This window comes from Eumetopias jubatus, unplaced genomic scaffold (assembly GCF_037043125.1).
Source record: "Eumetopias jubatus isolate StellerSeaLion01/CBP00866 unplaced genomic scaffold, mEumJub1_p1.0 scaffold_10, whole genome shotgun sequence".
NCBI classification, from domain to species: Eukaryota; Metazoa; Chordata; class Mammalia; order Carnivora; family Otariidae; genus Eumetopias; species Eumetopias jubatus.
In genome coordinates, this window is record NW_028274816.1 from 125,679,703 (window position 1) to 125,698,022 (window position 18,320).

The 18,320-nt window shown below is 36.9% G+C and overlaps 1 protein-coding gene and 1 non-coding gene across 5 annotated transcripts in view; one reads left to right on the plus strand and one right to left on the minus strand.

The window, feature by feature from the left end:
• SSH2 (slingshot protein phosphatase 2) overlaps positions 1 to 18,320 on the minus strand; it is a 241,915-nt gene that overhangs the window by 79,372 nt on the left and 144,223 nt on the right. The gene's annotated exons all lie outside the window — the stretch shown is intronic.
• On the plus strand, positions 13,718 to 13,851 carry LOC114214051 (small nucleolar RNA SNORA31). Its single transcript, XR_003610322.1, has one exon. It is a non-coding gene; the product is annotated as a small nucleolar RNA SNORA31 (small nucleolar RNA).

An 18,320-nucleotide genomic window follows, 5' to 3' on the forward strand; every position in this document is an offset into this window, starting at 1 on the left:
CATAACTAGATCACAGTGTCCCTATTTCTTTAAATTTAAGTGTAACACTAGTATTGAAGACCAGCTAAGGTCATTCTACTGTCTCTCTACATATTGGCCAAGTCTACACCTCCCTATATTTAGACAAGGTATGCCTACCCCATTAAAGACAGACTAGACTCAGACCTAGGTGTAGGATCACGGCAGTGGGGTTTTATTTCAGCTGTGAGGGGAAGACACTAACAAAAAAACTGTAATGATGCATTCCTTGGCAACCAACAGAACAACCAATGCTCAATTTTATTTCATTCTGAGCAGATGTATAAGGTCTAGTATGTACAGAGCAATCTCTACCACAAGCTCTGGCATAGTTATGATTAAAGCAAAGCAGTGAATATCTTTTAGGTAAGTCACTTGCCAGGACTGCCTGCCATGTTTTAGCCAGAGACAAAGAGCTGCCCAGGTCAACAGGGTAAAACATTTCAACAGTTTGGTCTCCTGGGAATTGGAACAAATGGGTTTTCAACCCAGGAATCACAATTATATCAAAACACCAGGGTCTGGCTGGGTGGAACCCTCCAGCAGTGTCCAGCTGACAGCCTCCAAGACCCAGCATCCAACAAAAGAAGAACCAAATGGAGGCAAAGCTGACTTATGTATTTACAAAAAAAAAAAAAAAAAGGAAAGAAAGTTAAGAAAAAAAGTTATGGAACATGGATTTTGTAATAAAGAATGTGTTGAACTGAGTCAGAGACATGATAGTGCAGGTATAATGGGGGGTAAGGGGGAACCTGCTTGGCTAAACGTATTTCCTTAACTGGCCCCTAAATCTGGAATCAAAAAAGTCTGAGGAAAATATCTTAAAGAAAAATATAATTGCCCTTAAGAGAAAGCTAAGAAGAAAACCCCAGTAACAATCAGATGTTTTGGTATCTCCCCAACTGTCAGGGGAAAAAATTAAATACATTTAAAGAATGCAGTAAATATACTTCTAAAATATAACAAACAGAAATCTGTTTATCTTCATTCAGAGGAAACTGCACATTGCAATTATGAACATTTCCACTGTAGGAAAGATAAGCAGATGTTGGATGTTTTCCCAAAGTTTCTCTAGTGTCACTGAAGAGGTTTATGAAATCTGCTTTACATTTTTTCAGTTAACAGTTAATGCTAAAAAGGCAACATTCTGAATATTGTTTTCTCTTCATAATATATTTTAATATTTCTACAGTGACATATTTAAACAATAGTTACCAAAAAGATAACTAAACATAGTTTATATATTTGTATCTTCATTTTCCAGTATTTACTTCTAAACTAAAAGCTACATAAATAGTTCAGTATTTCAAAAAGAGTGGATTTTGAAAAACCCCATTTTCTGTTTCCTCTGCCTCAAACCCTACTTAAAGAAAAAGACCTACATGTAAGTATTCCTAATTGACAATGAAAACTGAAATAATCCTCTTAGAGGAAGATATTCTAAGATAGATAAAAGTTTTTTTAATAGGGTTTTTAATTTCTGAGAGTTAAACTAGTCTGAGTTTTCTCAAGGCTTTATATGCAAAACCCAGGATTTTTTGCCAAACAGGCACTGGATTAAGGCCTAAATAAATAAATAAATAAATAATGTGAGATGGCAAGAAAGCAAAAATGGTACATAAAACTTAACTGGTCACACTTTTGAAAATTTATACATGGAAGGCCGCAGAAATTGGTCTTAATTGCAAAGAATGTTTTAGTAGCTTGGAGAATCCTCAACCTTCAGTGTACAACTGAGTTCAACAACACATTCATTACACTAAATGTCTATGCCCAGGGCAGTGGTCTCCCAAACCTCCCAACAAGCTCTTTATAATTAATTTAATAAGTATCTGGATTAAATGCAGTTAGAAGTTCTAATTCCTCTCACGACTTTTTCTTCAAAGTAACAACTTTAAGTCATTTTTGCCTTCTTGGATATAGTTCAAAGCACCAGAAATGTTTTACCCAATATTGCTTCTTTTTACATTCACCACATAGGTTGTGACTATTGGTTGAAGAACACAAATATTCAGGCTTTACAGTAATATTCCGAGTTTTCCTTAAGCAAATTCCATTCTTGGGAGTATCTACTCCAAGATTATTATGAGAGAGAGAGAGAGAGAGAGAGACAATTCAAAAGGCTGTACAATCCTTCTCAATAGAAAATGTTAGTTCAGAATCTTTCAGTGTTGGGAAATTATGAGTGATTGTTTAAAAATGGAAAAATGAATCTTGCTGGTAAGGTCAAAAAGCTTAAAAAGAGTTTACTTAATTTCTAAGTCAAATGTCTGAAACAGTCTACTCCAGGTTCTTAATTTGGGGCGTGAGAGGGAGTTGGGAGGGAAGGTCACTAGATTCCTTTGAGAATTTGATACAAGCTATGGCCTCTCCTCCAATAAAATAAATGTACAATCAATCATATACAAAAACCCACTTCTGCATATGATTTCACCGTATCCATGAATTTCTAGTCTAAAAAACTCTGGATTAAAAAAATCTGATAGTTGACCTAAAGAAACCATGGGCAGCTGGGAATTAACAACCTCCCCACTATCACCACCTCATCTTTTGGCAGATAACAACTCAGCTTTAACAAGAGGCAAACACTGAATGACTGATGCTTGGATTTAACTTTGAAACCAAAGGAAACACACATAAATAAAGTTTGGGACTTTCAAAGGGGCTTTTTAATTAATACTTTGGACTCTGTCATGCTAAAGCACACAAACAGGCAAATCCTATGAGAAGATCCTCTACCTGTCCCATTGTGCTGCCCCCATCTCTCCCCATTTCTGAAAATCCCTCTACAACAAACATGTTTATATTACAAAGATCCCCAAGCAGCAGGTGAAAGTTCACTTACTGAAGCTCTATAGTACTAGATATAATGGAATTTCAGTACAATAAAGAATTCTGGACAAGATTTTTGAAATTCATTACAATTAAAGCAGACCAGCATATGAGATTTTACACTTCCTAAACCTAACGGATACTCCAGAAATTTTAACAGCTGCCCAGAACATGCCATGTCGTGTACATGCCATTACAGTACTTATTTTCTAGGAGTGTGAGCAGTCTAAGGTCACTAACACATTAAACACTGCTTTATATGGTAAGTGATGCATCACGAAGGAAATGACTAGTTTTAGAGCTTTATTGATCTTATGATTTTATAATCCATGCTCCATGGGAAAGGAGATTAAATGCAAAGTGTAACTGTTACTATAAAGGTTAATGTTTATTATAGTTAACAATCCTCACCTATTGCCATTATGTCCATAAATGCAGTGGCCTCATATTGTTTAGGTGATTTTTTTGTACCCTAGAAATTGATTTATACATTCCCACCAAATATCTACATTTCAGTTTGTGGCTCAAACAATGATTAGGTCCCCGACCAGTTTTTCTAAAATAGCACTGCCTACTCCCGGTTTATTTTCCATCTTTTTGTCCTGCTTTATATTCTCTTTACAGCCATACTATCAGCTGATTACTTATAGTATTTATTTACATGATGGAATGTAAATTCTAAGAGCTGAGTCTTGGTCTTCTTGGATCACTAATGCATTCCCAGTGCCTAAAACATTGTAGGTGATCAATAAATGAGTGAATAGGTATTTACTACTAAGTAGAGATTTAAAATTAGTTAGAGCCAAACACAGCACAGTACAAAAGCGTGGGATATAAAGTAACAGCACTTGGATTTCAGTCACTGCTCTTGCACTTATTGTTTACAGAACTTTGAACAAGTCATTTAATCTCTTTGAACCTCAATCTCTTTCCTTTAAAATGATGTTAAAATATTACTACACAGGGTTATTGCAAGGATTATAGAAAATAACAGAAGTAAAAACTTGTTGCAAATATTCATGATTACATCCCAGGAGTTATTCTTGGGAAATTGGCAGAAAGTTCTGGGAAACAGATCAATGCTGAGAAAGCAAGTTATCGCAAGTCACCTTATCCCTGGTCTTGCAGAACTGCAGAGGCAGAAGGACGTAACGAGAAAGCACAGCACCAGCAGACATGGGCCTGAACTTCACTTACTAGCTGGCTGACCTTGAGAAAATCCCTTAACCTCTCTGAGGCTTAATTTTCTTACCTATAAAATAAGGGGGCAAATATTGCCTCCACAGTATAGTTGTTTGATTCAAATGTTACATTAATTGTGAAAGCACCTAAAAATAAAATGCACAATATGTTTTCCCTGAGGTCAGTTAACTGCCGTTCCTTAAAGAAAACCCTGATCCTGTTAGTTCAACCGAGGGGAAGGTAATATTATTCAAGAACGTGCTCACACAGACTGCAGGCAGACGTATACATACTCCCAATTCTGGCTGCAGGTTGTCCAACTTTGGTGAGAGGACAGAACCCAAGAGAAAATGACAGAATAGGACTATATGGAACGGGAAAAGAAAACAGAGGTTCAGAGAGACACACGGAGTAAGCAGAGAGCTCTCATCAACTTCAGGTCTATTTAATTTCACATCCAACAGGCAGGGCCAGCTTCATGGATGTGTGATCTGTGCAGTTGCATAGGGTGGGTGCTTGGAAGGGCCCTACACTTGGTTCAATGCTCTGTTGTTGCTAACTTCAAATTCTTAATTCTTTCTGGACAAGGGGTCCCACATTTCTGTTCTGCACTAGGTCCTGCAAATTATCAGGCTGGTCCCGCTCACCGTCTTTCCACTGGCCCGGAGGACCAGGACAATGGTTTACAGTCTCAGTGAGTCTGTATACAGGAGCCACTCAAAGGACAGTCACTAAAAAGGAGATCTTTAAATAGGTTGGTGGATCACACATTTGTAATACTTGAATTCCAAAGTGAGCAAAATACTTCTGAAAAGCCAATTTAATTAAAAAGCATTAGCCCTGGGGCGCCTGGGTGGCTCAGCTGGTGGAGCTCTTGACTCTTGATTTCCCCGCTCAGGTCACTATCTCAGGGTTGAGATACGGGCATGGTGCTCATCAGGGAGTCTGCTTGAGATTCTCTCTCTCTCTCTCCATCTCCCTCTACCCCTCTCCCCAAGCTCAGGCATGTGAGCAGGCATGTGCAAATGCGCTCCCCCCCAAATAAATAAAGTCTTAAAAAAAAAAGCATTAGTCCCAATTAGAAATGCAAATGGCATATGCCTTTCTTATCTTTGTGATCCTAATAATGGGCCAAAAGGTGATGTTAGTAAATGAAATACCAGAATCCAATTTAACTGACTTTCTATTCTGAAACCCAACAAAAGATCCTATGATGGTAGGTTATCTTTGGTTTTGATTTGATATCTGCTACCTCACAGTAAGCAAAGTGACATTGCCACAGAAATCATCTCTGGGGTGAAATCCCTAACACAACCCAATTCAATTAAATCACACCCTTTAAATAGTGTTCTGTTTCCTTCTGCTCCTGCTGACTGCAGAGACTGTTGGTTTTTCTCTAACGGCAGTGGGAAAGGCTGAAGCTGATGAGCAGAACATCTCCCAGGCCGCAATTCAGTTTTTGATGTCTGCTGGCCAAAAACATGCCTTTTCCCCTTAAATCCAGACTGAGTCTATACGAGTCCATTTTGACCTCTGGACTCCTTATCAGTGACCTTGGGTCTCTGACAGCAGTTGGCAGAGGTCCACTCTCCACGAACAAAAGCTGCCTATGTAAAAGAGACGAGCTTCGGGCCCAGATATGATCTGCAGAAAAGGTGCTGAACTCATCCTCTGTGTTCCCACAGCACGTCCAGGGCTGCTGCCACTACAAAAAGTGAAACTTCACCCAAACACGTTTTCTCTCCCAGTGATTAAAACATACACCTTCATTAAGGAAGCAGCGAGATTTCAGATAGAGACAGGCAACCACTACTACTGAAACTAGCGTGCAACTGTGATCTGCACTCCAGCACTCCTTTCTCCTTCCCATCTTTCTTTTCTTCTTGAAGTCAGCCAGAGGACCACTCTGGTTACTGTTTAGACCTGCCAGTGACATTTCAAGGTGAGATGCTCTAAGAGCTTTAGGAAGTACACATACTCTTCTCCTTTCTCCAATACTCAATACTCACATAATCTCAGAGATGAAAACTTTTGTTTCAAGAATTTAACAGCTTGTTCCCTAAAAAAGTTAACCTCCTCAACTTTGAAAAATATACCCACTCTTTCCTATAGTTAGGATCAGGAAATTCTAACCTCAATATACTTAGAACCGTTAACAAACTAATGTATTTGATCATCTTTATAAATTTCACCATCCTTAGTTAAGATGGTACTATGGGAAATCTCAACACTGCCTAACATTTCCTAAACAGAAAAACAATGAAATGTTGCTCAAGATCTGACTTAATTTGCTGCAGGACTCTAGGTAAGTCTGTTTGTTTATCTTTTGGCCTAAAATTCTCTAAGTCAAAAAATGGTGATGATTTTAGAATAAAATGAAAAAGTGGGAAGCAAACTTAAATTCATAAACACTACATATATATTCAACAACATCTCAGGGTAATTAGTTTATCTTATCAATACACTGTTATTTCATCTATTAGTTTTACTCAAATAGTTCACAAATTAAAGAATTTTCCATTAGTGCTTAGGTATGAAATAGCTTCCTGATAGGAAAAGGCAAATGAGGATCAATTTTTCTGGGTCTCCAAGCAGTTCATATGAATTACAGAATAAAACTGTATTTCTCTCGATTTCACTTTTTATCATTTCAGGGGTGCTATGAAAATGAATTACTAAAATTGCTGGTGGGAGTAAAACTGGCACATTACTGGTGAGCAACTAGCAATCTATCAAAAGCCCTAGGATTAGGTATACCCTTTGGCCTAGCGATCTCAGAACTGAGCTTCAGGATATTTCTTTTATGGACATGTGCAAAGATTTAAGCACAAGGATATTCATTCAGTGAGGTTTAGTCAAAATGTGTAGCAACAGGACAGAATTTGAATCAGTTCTATGGAAAACAAACAACTCTTAAAAAGGATATGAAAGAAATGCGTTTGAGGACAATGGCAGGATGTTCGCAATACGCTAAGTGAAAAAAAATTAGGTTACAAAGCAGTAGACAGAGGACAGTCGCCTTTTTAAAAGTATATACATACATAGAAAAAGCCTGGATGATGTTAATAGTAAATATCTTTGGGAGATAAGAATGAGAATAATGGTTTTTGTGGGGAAAAGGAGTGCCTTAGTGTTTTCTCTTTTTTTCCCTATAATAAATGTGCATCATCTGCAAATATTGAAAAATAACCAATACTTTTTGCTTGGTTATTTTAATTATCAGTAAGATCAGTCATATTAAAAAAGATCACTCACCTAGGACAAGTTCGCTTTAAAGCTGAGTGGGTGGTAAAGAAAGAGATATTACCAACTTTATAAGGTAGATAAGTTTTTAAAACAAAAGGGAATCTCCACTTGGAAATTTCCCCCAAAGTGATTTGTAAAAGTGCAATAAAGAACAGCACTGGTATTCAGTATTTGTTAATTTTGATTTTAATTGAGGAAGAGACTAGATGTTAATTTTTTTTTTAAAGCACAACAAATATCTTAGGACACTAACATTTTCTAATAAACAGGGCATATGGCCTTGCTGAGAAGTTCTCCAAGCATCAAAATGGCAACAAAACAAAGAGAGAATTCCAGTAGTGTGGGAATAGTTAACTTGAGACTGACCACAGAAGAGCCACAGACGTGAACAAGCCCCAACTCACCGATAGTTAAAAGGACTGAAGTGGGTTCTCAACAGATATACTCAAGTACTTCCAAGGAGGTAATAAGAATGTATGGTGATTAACGTAACATAAAAAAAAAAAAAGAATGTATGATTAAAACAACAATGGCTTTTCATCTTTAAGTTAGAGAGATGATAACTAGCCAGTCTACAATCTTCAGTTTTCTTTAATTTTGAAAAAAAATTACTTTGGGTTTACATTTATTTACTTGGAATCACTAAGTGGAAATAAACGTGCAGTTTCTCTTATGTGCTCACAGTCTGCCATTTTCTCAGTGCAATTGAGTATAAGGAACAATCTGCAAAAGTTTTAGCACTTCGTTGCAGCTACTCTTCTTTGAATCAGTATCATTAAACTATCATTTGGGCTTAGTGTAACATGGCATTTATATAGTTCTTGATCTTTATTAAGTGATGTCTAATTGTAGCCTTACTATGTGTGTAAAAGATCCAGGTCCACTTGGATGGTTTCCATGTGTATTTGACTTAGAAACTAAGGAGCTGTACCTTGCTTATAGAACGCTAAATAAGTTGAGCTATTAATAGGCAACCAGGCCATTAAACTGGTAACCAAGCCAGTAAGAACAAGGACAAATAGTAATCAGCACACTCCACCCCTTATAGCTCATTGTACTGTAAATATTACAAGCCCTCTGTGCCATGGGAACCATGTTGCCTACCACATGATGCTGATGTAATAATATCTAGAGCTAAGCACCTGGAGGAAGCAGAGGAGGAGGTTTTTGCTTTGAATTACTTGAATGTGTTTTCTTTTTCTTCTTTCTTTTGTTTCTCTTCCTTCCTTCGTCCCTCCCTCCCTCTTTCTCTCTTTTCCCTCTCTTCCTTCTTTCTTTCCTTTCTCTCTCTCTCTCTCTCTCTTTTTCTTTCACCATAAAGCCACTAACAGATAGTTTAATGATTTCTGTTCTTATGCTGCCTGTAGGGATTTCACATTGTACTCCCAGCCACTGGTACTGATTCATTAAGAACCCTGTAAAATTGGCAGCCTTCCTAAATAAGCTATGTAAAGTCTGCAAGTGTTAGTTACTGTGCTGTGTACTCAGTGGGTACTCAATAAAACTTGATAAATTCTGCCCATGATATATCCAAAATATGCTCACAGCAATATCCTAAAGAATATAATCAGTCTATCCAAAAGCCTTTCTGGATTCTCCTTCTCACCGCAAATAATTAACAGCAGTCCTACACTGAAAATTAACTATTTGTAATATGGCCATAACATCTGCCACATCAGTCTTCCTTTTCTCTCACCACTCAAGTACCCTTTATCTCTGTTTATACAAATCAAGACATTTAAGACAGGGAGAAATAAAGGTCCGCGTCCCAGCTCAAATCCTACTTCTGTAATGCCTTTACTAATTGGCTCATTTACAATACCTTTCTGTCCTCTGAATACTTAAAGCACGGTTTGCACCAGTCAGCTGGCACTTAGCGTGTGCTAAATTGTTTTCTTATTTATCCTTTTATTGACCTGTCTGCTATCTTCAACAGATTGAGCATCCTGACTGCAAGAACCATGTCTTGTGTTTCTTTGAATCTCCCACCCTTTGCCCAGAATAGGTGCAATTATGACAATCATGCAAATGGTAGAATTTTACCATCAGGCTGGCTTACCACTCTGTATTCTAATTCTTTCCCCTATATTTTAGCTTATGTTAAAAGAGCAAAAATATTAACTACCATTTACTGAGTGCTATTAGCAGTACTTCACAAATATCATACTTAATCCAAATAGGTATTCTAAGTTCCATTTTATTAATGAGGAAACTAAAGCTCACAGTGGTTATATAATATATTCAAGGTCACACAGCTCGTAAGTGGTGAAACTCTGAATGGGACTAAGGTCTGTTTCTTTCCCTTTCCTTTCCTTCCTTCTTTTTTTTTTTTTTAAGATTTTATTTGTTTATTTGACAGAGAGCACAAGCAGGCAGAGTGTCAGGCAGAGGGAGAGGGAGAAGCAGACTCCCCACTGAGCAGGGAGCCGAGCCCAAGGCAGGGCTCGATTCCAGGACCCTAGGACCATGACCTGAGTTGAAGGCAGATGCTTAACCAACTGAGCCACCCAAGCGCCCCAGGTCTGTTTCATTCCAAACACCAAACTATTACTATTAGCAACAAGAACAAATGGCAAGATTCTGAGTATGTGACCCATGAGACCTTTTAAGAATTTTTAAAGAGAATAGTTAAGGAATGGGATACTTTTAAGAATTGAATGTGAAATTTTACTGGGGACGGATGAACATCACAGAGGTGGGATTGACACAATGATCTACACCAAATTTGGTCAAAGCGATGTCAAAGAAGTTCAGTTTCACATACTGTTTGACCTATTTCATTCATCTCCTAGGAACAGAAATATACATTGAGAATTTACATCCTCCATAGATGCTGCAACTTTTCAAACTAAAGCTCCCCACAAAAATTAATAGAAATTAAAAATTAATAATAATAGAAAATGAAAATATTTTGGTGTTTATGGGAATTGGGTATATTAACCTTAGGAGAAACAGTACAGGTGACTGACTGTTCCTTGAACAATATGGGTTTGAACTGCATGAGTCCACTTACATGCAGACTTTTTTCATAGAATATACTGGAAAATATTTTGGAAATCTGCAACAATTTGAAAAAATTCACAGATGAACCATGTACCTAGAAAAAGTCAGAAATCATTATAAGAATATAGTATAGGGGCGCCTGGGTAGCTCAGATGGTTAAGCATCTGCCTTCCGCTCAGGTCATGATCTCAGGGTCCTGCGATCGAGCCCCGTGGCAGGCTCCCTGCTCAGTGGGGAATCTGCTTCTCCCTCTCCCCTCCACTCATGCTCTCTCTCTGTCTCTCAAATGAATAAATAAAATCTTGAAAAAAAATACAGTATATAATACATATAACATAAAAATATATGTTAATTGGCTGTTTGTGTTATTAGCAAGGCTTCTGGTCAACAGCAGACTAGAGGAAGTTAAAAGTTAGACACAGATTTTCTATGCACAGGGGGGTCAAGGTTCCTAACTCCTGCCACCTCAGGGGTCAACTGTAATTCTAAGTCTTCCACATCTAAAAACTGTTACAACTTAAAAGAATACAACACTCTAAAACAGACTAACACAGAAGTTTCTCTTTGAGAGTAATTCAAGCCTCTGGATTCTGTTGCTTTAAAAGACATAACTAAAGTCAAAACCCTCAGGTTACTAAAAGAAGGATCACACCCCTCAAAAACAGATTAATGCAGAAAACAAGAGTTGCTCAATTCGCACAAACCTGCAAAAAAGGAAGTGAGCCCAAATTTGCCCTTTGGTGTGCAAGCAATCTATTTATAAATCATTTGCTACATCCTTTCCAAATCACAGGAACACCTAAAAGGCCTTGATGTTCCTACCACATTTCTTCAGGTTAAACCTAATTATATTAGTGCAGCAACATCCTGCATCACTCAACAATGCAAAGCTAACATTAACCCTATCTTAGTTAGGATACCAATTTTTTTCTTTCACCTTAGAAATTCAGAAACATTATGTGATAGCATCTACACCACTGTTCTTTAGCCCCAAGGCAGTTTAACATATGGTAATTAAGAGGACTCACATTTACTGGAGACACCCAAGAAGAGCTGTGAGCAACATGATACATAGAAGTTTGGACCCCTCTATTACTCCAAGGTCCAACAGCTCTTGGAAACAGAGAATGACAACATCCTTAATTATTTAGCTTTGGGCAGTGGTTTCTCAGTACTAGTCTGAAGAAATTGCTCAATTTTAGGAATGATTACACATTAAGCACACAAGCAAAAAGCAGTAATTTAGGGGGGGAAAATCCACTCTAGGTTAATCAAAAAGAAATTCTGACTTGAACATTATCACAACTTCACCATTCTTGTTCATCTTCATTGTGCAGATTAACTCTTAAGTTAACTTGGTTGAACACGGTCCCAGTAAGGCCAAAGTTGAGAGCTCTCCTTTTATTTTCTCTTTGACTCCAAGCCAATTACTGCTCTGACTCCAAACACACACAAGTGTGGATAAAACCACATAAAATTATCACCACTAATGAAAACATAAATGTACCTTTCTACTCTGACAACAGATCATTAACCTTTTCTTCATATTTGAAGGCCATAACACCTAGAGGATTCACCAGATGTAAACTTACTTGATCTTTTAAAAGACGTTCCACTTTTTAAGGCTATTTTCTCTATGTAAGAATCAGACAGCTACAAAAACAATATTAATTTATAACCAAAGAAAAAGACACACCTCATAACTCTTTTAAATATTAGTATTAGTCTCCTTACCCACCAAAGAGAGAGAGAAAAAAAGACCTTAAATCATAAATAAATGCCTGGTTCCAATCCATTACCAATTATCTATCAATTATTCTAATGATGTTTGCCCATTTCTGTAAGGGACAAGATCTAGATTTAAAAAGTATCATGGGTGATAATTACACTTATTCAGTGAGAACAAAGACATTTAAAAATTTGAAAGGCAAAAAAATTCATAAAATGGGTAGGGCTTCTTGGTGCTAGACTTTTATAATATAGATAATTTCTGCTAACGAACTGTCTCAGATCTAGAAATAGATGGAAGGCTACACCTAATTATTCTACAAATCAGACATACATTGGAGAAAGCACCACAGATTCGACAAATACTCAAAAGCAAAAATCTTAAATAATAGTAAACCAAATCCAGCAATCTGTTAACAAATAACGCAAACAGCGTGTAAGGATGATTTAACTTTAGCAACTCAACATAAGTCACTGCGTTACTAGCAAAGGGGGAAAATATTATCATTCCAATAGATGCCCAAAAAGCATTTAATGAAATTCAATAACTATGCATAAAAATGTTTGAATAGGTATACAGTTGACCCTTGAACAATGTGGGGGTCAGGGGAACTGAGCCCCCACGAAGTAAAAAATCTGCAAATAACTTCTGACTCTCCAAAAACTTAATAGTCTACTGTTGACCAGAATTCTGCCTTACCAATAACATAAATAGTCAAACAGTTGATAATACATGTATTTTTTAAAGATACTATTTATTTATTGGAGAGAGTGAGAGTGAGAGAATGTGACCATAAGTGGGGTGAGGGGCAGAGGGAGAAGCAGACTCCCCACTGAGCAGGGAGCCCCATGTGGGGCTCGATCCCAGGACCCCAGGATCACAACCTGAGCCAAAGGCTGACACTTAACCGACTGAGCCACCCAGATGCCCCAATACATGTTTTGTATATGTATTATACTGTATTCTTACAATAAAGTAATTTAGAGAAAAGAATACGTTATTAAGAAAATCGTGGGGCGCCTGGCTGGCTCAGTCGTTGGGCATCGGTCGTGATCCTAGGGTCCTGGGATCGGAGCCCCACATTGGGCTCCCTGCTCAGCGGGAAGCCTGCTTCTCCCTCTTCCACTCCCCCTGCATGTGTTCCCTCTCTTGCTGTGTCTCTCTCTGTCAAATAAATAAATAAAATCTTAAAAAAAAAACAGAAGAAAAAAAGAAAAAGAAAATCGTAAGGAAAATACATTTAAAGTACTGATTGTAAAAAAAAAAAAAAAATCCATTTTTAAGTGGACCCGCATGGATAAAAATCCATGTTGTTCAAGGGTCAACTGTTGTAGGAGATGTCATCAACTTGATAAATGGTCTATGCCAGAACCTATAGCACACAATATACCTATTACAAAACATAAGAAACATTCCTTGTGCAATGGAAAACAAGGTAAGACCATAAGCATTGCTACTATTTAACATTACATTAGACCCCAGCCAAAGCAATGAGTTTATAAACATTCAGGCAAAATTCATTTACAGGTGATATAATCATCCACCCAGAAAAGTGAAGAAAATCAATTTAAAAATCTACTGGATATTACGACCAAGCAAGAGTTCAGCAAGGTGGTCTGATATAAAAGCAAATAAAAAAAGTAATAGGGGCACCTGGATGGCTCAGGGTCCTGGGATTTTATTACATAAAAATTATAAAAACTTCTAATGCATCCATTTGACAGACCTGGAGCAGTTCCTGTCTATTGCTAAGGTTACCACTAGAGATGCAAGAAAAAAGTGTCCTCGCGCTTTCTGTCTGTCTCATTGTGGCAGTCAAGATTGAATGGGGGAGTACAGGGAAGAACCGGGAGAATTTCTGCAACTCAGAAGTAACCCTGTCAACAACGAAGACCTTGTTTTACTCCCCCCCCCCAAAAAAAGGAAACTTTTATAACAAGATGTAAAGTTAAAAGACACAATAAACTGGCAGAAAGTATTTTTGCCATATATTAAGGACATACAGAGTACATCAAAAAGAAACAAATACCAACAGAAAAAATGGTCATAAGTACAAACATGCAAATAAGAAAAATGAAAAAGACTAATAAAAAATATAAAAGGATACTTAAACCTCTATAGTAATTAGGGAATTGCAAATAGAGAAATATTTAAGAGCAGAGGTCCTGGAGTCAGGCTGCCTGTGCTTGCATCCTGGTTGTATAATCTTAGACAAGTTACTCAACATCTCTGTGCCTCTCATCTGTTAACTGAGTATATCTAACTCTTGAGAAGAAAATATTAGACAATATAAACAGTCTTCAAAATAATGCCTGGTACATAGCAGGAGTTCAATAAAAAATTAATTGCTATTTAGTGTTAATACTACCAGGGTTGGTGAAGGTATACTCTTACAGCTGGTAAGAGCCAACTGGCAGAGCCTTTTCAGAAGGCAGTTTGGCAGTATGTATCAAATTTTTAACATATACATACCATTAGACCCAGAAATTCCGCTGTTAGAAATTTATCTAAAGAAATGTTCCCACATGTATACAAAGATATCAGTACAGTGCAGCATTGTAGAAGTTCTGTATTTGGAGACAGGAAATGCAGGTTCTAGCTTCAGTTCCACCAATAACAAATCATGTAACTGCTATGCAAAAAAAAATCACTTTACCATTTCAATTTTGTTAGTTTATTACTACACAAAATGTGGATGATGACTTGCCCAATCTGCCTCAGAGGAATACTTTAAGGATGTGGTTCTCAAAGTGTAGTTAGTTTCTGGACCAGCATCATCTAGGAACTTGTTAGAAATGCAAATTATCCATCCCCACCCCAGACCTACAGAATCAGAAACTCTGGGGGTGTGGGCAGCAATTTGTGGTTTTTTTGTTTTTGTTTTTTTAGAGAGGGAGAGAGAGAGAAGGGTGGGGAGGGGCAGACTGAGAGGAAGAGAGAAAATCTTAGCAGGCTCCAGGCCCAGGCCCACACAGGGCTTGATCTCACCACCCTAAGATCATGACCTGAGCGGAAATCAAGAATCAGATGGTTAACCGACTGAGCTACCCCGGCGCCCAGGCAGCAATCTGTGTTTTAATACGTTGTCTAGGTGACTCTGATGCAAGCTTAAGTTCAGAAAGGAGCAAATGTGAAGTCACTTGGGTAACTACAGAACAGAACTGAAAGAGTACTAGTACTATTACTAATTAACACAAAAATTAAAACTTTTTCCACCTTTCAGTTTCACAAAAATTTATATTTTGGATAATCATCTGGATATGCTCCTGGTGCTAAGCCTGAGCTTTAGAAAGCCTTGATGTGAAGCTAGGACATCAAACTCATATATGAAATCAAGTAATAAATACAAGTATTTTAAGTCAAGGATAAAAAGTTCAAGGTAACCTGTTTAACAAATCAAGCAATGTCCCAAGAACTTAAATTCCAAGATTTCTGATCAGAGGTTTTCATAAGGGGAACACTGTTTTAATGGTAGCCTTTGCCAGCATTTTATCTAATAATTCTTGATCTTTCTCTGAACTTTGTAGGACACAAAAATAGCCACCTATTTGATAAGCTGCTTGGCATATACCAATACACTAGAAGGCCCCTTGCTTAGCTAGCGGCCATTTCTCAGGGATTGAATGTTGGCTCTCTAAAAACAACACAAGTTCCCATATTTTTCAGAAATTCTGATTTCTATTTTATTGAAAAGTATGTATAGACTCTTAAAGGGTACGGAGCTTTTCATGAATATTTGAGCAGTCTGATCTAAGACCCCTGAAATTTGATCACATGATGCTCTTGGCTGCTCACATATTTTTTTTCTAGTAGGATTTAAATTTATGACAGTAACTATTCTTAGTTTCTGGAGTGACTTTAATAACTTCTTAATGTTCTCCATTGATACTTCAAAATTAACCCCATATTTGGTGAGTTTTATGCAATAACAAAGGGAGACCATAATCTAATTATGATGATATTATCGCCAATAAAATACAGTAATACCCCAGCTAATCTCTAATTTCATTTATATATAACAGTTGGAAGTCCAGAAATGAGAATGATCCTGTGAAATCACCGAATAGGTGTCTAAACACCATACTCTAAATAAAGGTCATGAACTTTCTCTATAGGAGAGCCCCCCTAGGATCTAACTCTATGACTCTAGCCTTTTTACTCTGACACAGATCTCATAGGGTTTGTTACTTGGGTTTCTAAACCCACAGCAAATCTAAGGCAGCAAGTGAGAATAAAATAAAAGTTCTTATGAGTGGGTTCTCAGCAGTGACCACAGAACCATCCGGCTAAGACTAGTCATGTGTTAAGGGACCCCCTTCCCCAAATACACACTTAAATTTTTTTTTGAGTCAGCTTCACTTAGGATCCTAAATCTTAATCTTTTAGTTGCTCCCACCAGTCGCTGCTATTTATATATCTGGCCTGACAGGGATATGCTCACACCAGTTGAGCTCTACAGTATCAAGCCTTAGAAATAATAGTTCCTTTTAGGAAAGAGATTAACTTTTTATAAGATCACACTGAGAATCTGATTTTAAAAATACATTTATCTGCACAACATTTTCATACGATCTCAAGGTGTTTACTGACCTTCTTAAGCCAATCCATAGAACTATGGGTGACCATGGACCCTAAATTAACCTTTGCATTATGTACCCAAAATGCGTATGTTTTACAAAATCTTCATTTTTATCAGAATGATCCCTAAAGATTTTTAAATGATGATGAACTTGGTGACATTAAAAATGCAAAATAAAAATGATGGCTAACGTAATACTAATGAATACATTTTAGAAGAAGTGAAATTTGGATATTAAGTCTCTTACAAGAAAAAAATAAGTGACAAAAGACAAAAATGAAAAATATTCTGCAAATTCTTAAAAGATTGTCTACCTTAACAAATCTTAGCGTAACAAATACGGTTTTCACTGCTAAGTTGAAGATGTCAGCAGGTAAGGGCATCTGCTAAGATTAAGTCTCAAAAGTGACCTTGCAACTACTAAGAATATAATTTTTACAGTGGTTGAGAGCACCAGTGTAGGAAACAGATCTGGATTCTAAGGACAGTTTTGTCATTTACTAGCTATATGGCCATAAGCAATTACTTAACTTCTCTAAGTCTCAGTTTCATTGTCTGTAAATAGAAGAAATTGGTTCATAAAGTTGCTGTTCTGATTAAATGAGACAGTATACATTTAACTCTTAGCAGAGTGACAAGCAGTCAACAAATGGAAGCTATTAGTTATTGTTTAATTTCAATTAACTCATTTTTTGTGCAGGGATTTACAATTTGCAGTGTACCTGGCACATATGATCTCTTATGGGCCCCTGGGGTAGGCACCTCATTTTCCAGTAGAAGACACTGAAGTAAAATGATTTACCCAAAGACAGTAATTAGTAGGAGAAGAAATTTGGGCTTAATCTGATTATACTAGGAACTAAAGTGCAAAATTCCTTCCCCCCCCCCAAAGCTTAGAAGCTCTGCCTTTTAAATTTTGTTTAATCTTTTTTTTAAAATTGCAGTTTAAATATACATAACATAAAACTTGCCATTTCAACCATTTTAAAGAGGCATTAAATATAGTCACATCGTTGTGCAACCCTTCACCATCATCCATCCCCAGAACTTTTTCTTCTTTCTGAAATGAAACTCAATCTATTAACCACAAATTTCTCATTCCCCTCTCCCCCAACTCCTTTGTCACTGGCTTATTTCACTTAGAATATGTCTTCAAAATTCATCCATGTTGTAGCATTTGTCAGAATTTCCTTCCTTTTTAAGGCTGAAAAATGCTCAGTTGTATTTCATATCACATTTTGTTGTATCCATTTATCCTACTGGTGGACATGTGGGTCACTCCCACTATGGTTTTTTTTTTTTAATTTTTAAAGTATTATTAACACTATTATTTTGAGATTGGTTATCCAGTTTCAGATTATTCCCGCTTTTCCTTCTCTTTTACTCCATATTGTTTTAAAGAAAAAAATGCAAGTAAGTGATTGAATTTAATTCTGTAGAGTTTACACTCACAGCAGTAAAACCACTTTTTTGTGTGTGGCTATTTTTTGTAGGTGCTCCACCATGAATCAACACAAAGGAAAAAAACTGAAACTCAAATGAATTTAATTTGATTTGGTGGGAGAGCAAACCATTAATTAAAATAATAAATTAGATGTAAAGTTATTTATAAATCACTTAACACGCTAATCTTGGGACCTTTAATAAGAGATCATGGAAAGTTTCTGTTGTTGGACATTAAAAAAAGTTTTTCAGGGTTGACCTGGGAAGGAGACAGAAGCATTGCTTAAG